At 40.2% G+C, this 6396-nt stretch overlaps 1 pseudogene; it reads right to left on the reverse strand.

The window, feature by feature from the left end:
- Positions 1 to 5238: 5238 nt before the first annotated feature.
- LOC129636233 (olfactory receptor 5I1-like) lies at positions 5239 to 6170 on the reverse strand (annotated as a pseudogene).
- Between the last annotated feature and the right edge of the window lie 226 nt (positions 6171 to 6396).

Here is a 6396-nt window from a genome sequence, read left to right on the forward strand (position 1 = left end):
GCCACACTGGGTCTGCCCCCGCTCACGGCGCGTGTAGCCTCCCTGCCCACACTGCTCGGGCTCTAGGTTGTTCCGCCGGGAACAATCAGAGGCCGGCCCTGGGCTGAGCTCCCAGGTCCAAGCCGCTCAGGTTCAGGCACTCGGGTAGTCCTCAGAGGCACAGACTCGGGTGGGCCTGCGTTTTGTGCTCTTCCCAGATCCGAGCAGCTCAGGTGATGTGTTTGGCGGGCGCCAATGCTGCGACTTATCGCCTCCCTGCCACTCGGTTATCTGGGTGTAAAACCGGCGCACCTTCTCAGGCAGATGTTGACCATCCAGACCCCCAAGAAGTTTTAGTTAGCAAAGAAGCCTGCTTACAGTTTTATAGATAGTGTCTCTCTTGGGCTGCGATTGCCCCCTTACGGCTCTGGCTGCCTGTCACCGGAGGGGGAAGGTCTGCAACCGGCTATCTCTGTTCAGTCCTTTGTTCTGTGCTCGGGCCTGGCGGTGTCTTAGGTTAGGGCTGGCTTTTCGCATGGTAGATATCCCACAGTCTGGTTTGCTAGCCCAAATTATTTCGCTCAGATAGCGCTCAGGACATTCCGGCCGATTCTTACTCTAAGGGACACAGCCCGCGCCGCGCTTCCCTGCCCAGCCCCCGCTTGCTAATGCCGTGTGCAGGCGTCTGCGCTGCTTCTCCGCTGGGGGAGTTACCGTAGGGCTCACAATCTGGGATTTTTAATTGTTTATTTATTTTTTTTCTCCCTTTTATGTTGCCCTCTGTGCTTTCAAAGCTCGGCACACATTCGGCAGTGAGAAGGTTTCCTGGTGTTTGGAAACTTCTCTCATTTTAAGACTCCCTTCCCGGGACGGAACTCCGTCCCTCCCTCTTTTGTCTCTTTTTTTGTCTTTTATATTTTTTCCTACCTCCTTTCGAAGAGTTGGGTTGCTTTTCTGGGTGCCTGATGTCCTCTGCCGGCATTCAGAAGTTGTTTTGTGGAATTTACTCGACGTTTAAATGCTCTTTTGATGAATTTGTGGGGGAGAAAGTGTTCTCCCCATCCTACTCCTCTGCCATCTTGGCTCCTCCTCCCTGAACTTTTATATTTTTTTCTCAGGAGTAGATTTACCCTTCATATAATATTCTATATTTCATATTCTTACTATTTGTTTCTCATTTTGTTATTACTGTTTTACTCAATATTGGTTAAGCTTTTGATATATATTGCAGCACTCTTTTGTGAAATTTTATAAATGAAATTCACTGAGATTCTTTGTTAATTAATTTGATTTCCATGGCAGTATATGTAGATGGTAGAGGCTTCTCCGAGGCTCAGTGATAAAGAACCTGCTTGCCAAATGGCAGGAGACACAGGTTTGATCTCCGAGTCAGAAAGATCCCTTGGAGGGGGAAATGGCAACCTATTCCAGTATTCTTACCTGTGAAATTGCATGGACAGAAGAGCATGGCTACAGCCTATGAGGCCACAGAAGAGTCAGAGAAGACTTAGTGACTAAACAATAGCAACCACATGCAGATTGAAGCTTAACTGTCCAAATTGTATTCACACTGAAAAGGCTTTTTCAAAAAAAAAAGAAAGAAAGAAGCCTCCCTCAAATATTAAGTCCTACATGACTTTTTTTTTTCCTGCCATCCATTTCAATTATGATAGTAACTCATATTCTAAACCTCACTAAATTCTATAATAATGTCATTTGTATCTGTAGTTATACCCCTGTATTGAATTTCACTTCAGTTCAGTCGCTCAGTCCTGTCCGACTCTTTGCTACCCCATGGACTGCAGCACACCAGGCCTCCCTGTCCATCACCAACTCCCAGAGCTTGCTCAAACTCATGACCATCACGTAGGTGATGCCATCCAACCATCTCATCCTCTGTCGTCCCCACCTCCTCCTGCCTTTAATCTTTCCCAGCATCAGGGTCTTTTCCAATGAGTCATTTCTTCATGTCAGGTGTCCAAAGTATTGAAGTTTCAGCTTTAGCATCAGTCCTTTCAAAGAATATTCAGGACTGATTTCCTTTAGGATTGACTGGTTGGGTCTCCTTGCAGTCCAAGGGACTCTCAAGAGTCTTCTCCAACACTACAGTTCAAAAGCATCAAATCTTCGGAGCTCAGTTTTCTTTACTGTCCAACTCTCACATCCATACCTGACTACTGGAAAAACCATAGCTTTGTTGACAAAGTAATTTCTCTGCTTTTTAATATGCTGTCTAGGTTGGTCATAGCTTTTCTTCCAAGGAACAAGTATCTTTTAACTTCATGGCTGCAGTCATCATCTGCAGTGATTTTGGAGGCCCCCCCCCCAAATAAAGTCAGCCACTGTTTCCACTGGTTTTCCATCTATTTGCCATGAAGTGATGGGACCGGATGCCATGATCTTAGTTTTCTGAATGTTGAGTTTTAAGCCAACTTTTTCACTCTCTTTCATCAAGAGACTCTTTAGTTCTTCTTCACTTTCTGCCATAAGGGTGGTATCATCTGCATATCTGAGGTTATTGATATTTCTCCCAGCACTGTTGATTCCAACTTGTGCCTCTTCCAGCCCAGTGTTTCTCATGATGTACTCTGCATATCCTCTGTAAACACTATTAAATCAAAACTTTGAAAAGATACAGAAAAGGGATTTTTCTCATTAAATATATATTTGAAAAATGGTCAGTGAAGCTAATTTTACATGATATGAATGGGCTTCATTATTATAATGATCAGACATGTCCAACTCTTTGCAACCCCATGAGCCATAGGCTCTTCTGTCCATGGAATTTTCTAGGCAAGAATACTGGGGTGGGGTGCCATTCAGCATTCCAGGGAACCTTCCCAACCCAGGGATTGAACTCACACCTCTTGTGTCTCCTGCACTGGCAGGCTGATTCCTTATCACTGGTGCTGAAACAGGAAACCAGGAGCTGAGGAATGAATTCCACAAACTTCCAAACACTCATACAGGCAAAGTTTATTTTAAAAGATAGAGATGCAAAGCCCTTAGCATAGACTCTGAGAGGGGGAGAAGAGCCCCCAAAAAGTTGGGGATTACAACAGCTTTATATATTTGTTAGTATTGATCTGTACATTTTTGGTTGACTTGTAACTTTAATATGCATCATTTTTGACCAATTAGTTTAAACTTCACAACATCCAGTTTGTCATTTTTATGGCTTTCTTGGATCCCCAATTTTCTCAGTTTCTCCAAACATTGTGACATTGTTCCTTGACACTTTCTTAAGACCCCATGCCATTATTTAGGGGCTAGATATAAATGTTTAGGAGCTAATTGTCTATCTGGAACTTTTCTCCTTGATAGATTAAACAGTAGTTCATGATTGTATTGTCCTGGGTTTGGATGTTTTATGTTACCAGACCAGGGAGGCATTCCTCTGAATGCCTGGAAATTGGAAAAAGGAGTGAGATGCTTACTTGAGAAGAAAAAACTGAAGAAAAAAAAAAACAGGAATTGAGTTTTCAAAGTCTTACACTGTCTAGAAATTTCTGGCTCAGCACCACCTGAGAAGCCTAATGTTTGCATATATAAATACTTTCACATATTCTTAATAAATTTCATTAGGTTGTGAAGAGCTTTAGACAGTGATTGAGAGTTCCTGATATGTGTTATATTCTATGAACTATAAATAATTTGAAATCATGAGAGAAAATATTGAAGAAACAATAAAATAAATTTGTCTAAAATTCCAATTTGTATTAGAATTCTAATTCAAATAATCTGCTGAAAGTTCCAAGTTTTTTAATATGTTGTTTCCTTCAAATGATATCTTGATTATAAAATCATCAGCACCAAAGTCATATTGAACATAAGTGAACAGGACCTAACTTAAATAAAAACGTGTATAAGCAATTGCTCTTGCCTCCTAAAATTATAAAGAGTGCCTCCATGTTCCTTTCATGGCCACAACCTAAGATAAAATGAATGCTTCTGAGAACTTTAAATTGTGTTGTTTTCACAACTGGATTAATTGCTAATTGAATACAGGCAGAACAGAATAGACAATTAATTAAGCTTTTGGAAAATATTTCAGGGATTAACTAGCATACAATAATTTAGCATTACACAATTGTGATAGCCACTGTCAAAATTTTGTTTAGAATATTATTCCAATTTATTTCATGCTTTCATAGATAACATAATCACTATATATAGCCTGTTAATATAACTAATACTTTGTTCCTCCCCTACAAAGGGAACTATGTTTGTGTTAATATTATGATTTAACATATATGGTTTATGATTTAAACTATATTATGGGACCTTTCAGTTTATTTGTTTACTTATTTTCATTATTAACTAGTGTAATGCTATGAACCCAGTGAGGAGACAGAGTCCTCTTTGGTGTCCTTCGGAGGATCAGGGGATATGCTGACATAATTAAGGCAGAATGAAGAGCTTTACAACAAATAATTCCTGTCTCTGACTCTCATTTCTGTATAGGGCAAAATAAAACATATGCAAATAGATTTCACCTAAAGTGAACATGGTAGGATAAAATCAAAAAAAGAGAAATTTTTTGATCAATTTACAAAGATTCAATTTTATATTAATTGTTCTGGCTACACTTATTCATTTGTTGTTCTATAAGTATTTTTGAATTGAATTCTCAGGTCAAACACTGTAAGTGGCATAGTAGAAAAAATGGTGAACAGGATAGTAAGTGTCATGCTTTTATGGAATATTTAGACATGGAGGGAGGTTTCCTATTTATTCTTATTTATTTATTTACTACTTACTTCTATGTGTTATGATGGAATATTTACAGGGTGATGCAAGTACATAAAAAGAGTATAAACAAAACTAATTTGATACAGTAACACTCTCTCCTGACTGAGCATGTCTATTAAGCCTACTGTTTAAAAAAAAAATGGAGTCTTTAGGGAAGTAAGTTTGACTGACATGGATAGAGCAGTTGCTCTTCTCATGATACCTCATTAGGGCCTCTCAGGAACAGAGAAAAGAGATGTGAAAAAGACCTTTTGTGCAAAACAGCAAAGAGACCCTATTGCTACTCTTCCTTAGTTTGGAGAGAAGATTAAGATCATCAAGGCCTGCTCCCTACACTCAATTTAGGCACAACTGAAAATAATGGGAAACATTCAGAAGGTTGTACTGGTGGGTTATAGGAACTTATGTCAAAGTACTAGAGCTTCAGCTCTCAGAATCTTGAGAGATTTAAAGAACAAAGGGCAAGAAACAGGGTAGAAAAGCTGTCAGCCTCAGTTTCATCATTTCTTAAGAAAGAAATTTTCTGCTAATCATTTTCCTGAAGGCATTTTTTACATATTTGTTCCTAAGGCTGTAAATTAAGGGATTTAACATAGGTATAATCAATGTATAGAACACAGAGGTCACTTTATCCATAGCCATTGCATGGCCAGTGCCAGGGCACAAATAAATGAAGATCAGGGTACCATGGGTAGATAGAGACCACGGTCAGATGGGACGCACAAGTGGAGAATCCTTTTCTTCTTCCCTTGGCAGAACCTGTTTTAAGAATGGCTGCTATGATGAGGATATAGGAGAGGAGAACTGTGAGAAGGCAGAGGGCTTCCACTAAACTAGCAAAGACCACCAGTACAACGTCATGGATGTAGGTGTCAGTGCAGGACAGAGAGAAGAGAGGGGAGGTGTCACAAAAGAAATGGTTAATTTCATTGGAACAGAAAGGTGAAATGTATTAGTGGTGTGGACGATTGAGCTCATGGTGCCTCCCAGAAATGCTCCAGTTGCAAGCTGGCAGCAAATCCTCTTGGACATAATAACAGTGTAAAGCAGGGGGTTGCAGATGGCTATGTACTGGTCATAAGCCATGACAGTCAAGAGAAAAGACTCTGTGTCCACCAAACAGCAGAAGAAATATAACTGTGCAGCACAGCCATTGTAAGAAATGGTCTTCTTATCAGAAACTAAGTCCACAAGTAATTTGGGGGCAGTGACTGAAGAGCAGCAGACATCTACGAAAGACAAGATGCGGAGAAAAAAGTACATAGGGGTGTGCAAAAGGGGATTGGCTGTGATTAATAAAATCGTCCCAAGGTTTCCCATCAGGGTAACCGAGTAGATGACAGAAAAACAGCAAAATGAGCACTCTGCAGTTCCGGGTGGTCACTGAATCCCAAGAGCAAGAACTGTGTCTTCACAGTGCTGTTCTCCACCTCCATTCTCTGCAGGGTTCCTGGAGGTTGGAATTTTGACAGGGTACTGATGTTTATAATAACCTGAAGAGTCATAAAAAATAAATATGAAAACGGCTAAAGTAATTAGAACATTAATTCTAAATCCACTTGGGCATCCTGGTAATCCTTAGGCATATGAACAGTAAGCACAGAAAATGTATGCATTTCCAGATGAACTGATAACTTACTGCTTCTATTCCTTAAAGCTATCATT

Source organism: Bubalus kerabau, chromosome 21 (genome assembly GCF_029407905.1).
Source record: "Bubalus kerabau isolate K-KA32 ecotype Philippines breed swamp buffalo chromosome 21, PCC_UOA_SB_1v2, whole genome shotgun sequence".
NCBI lineage: Eukaryota > Metazoa > Chordata > Mammalia > Artiodactyla > Bovidae > Bubalus > Bubalus kerabau.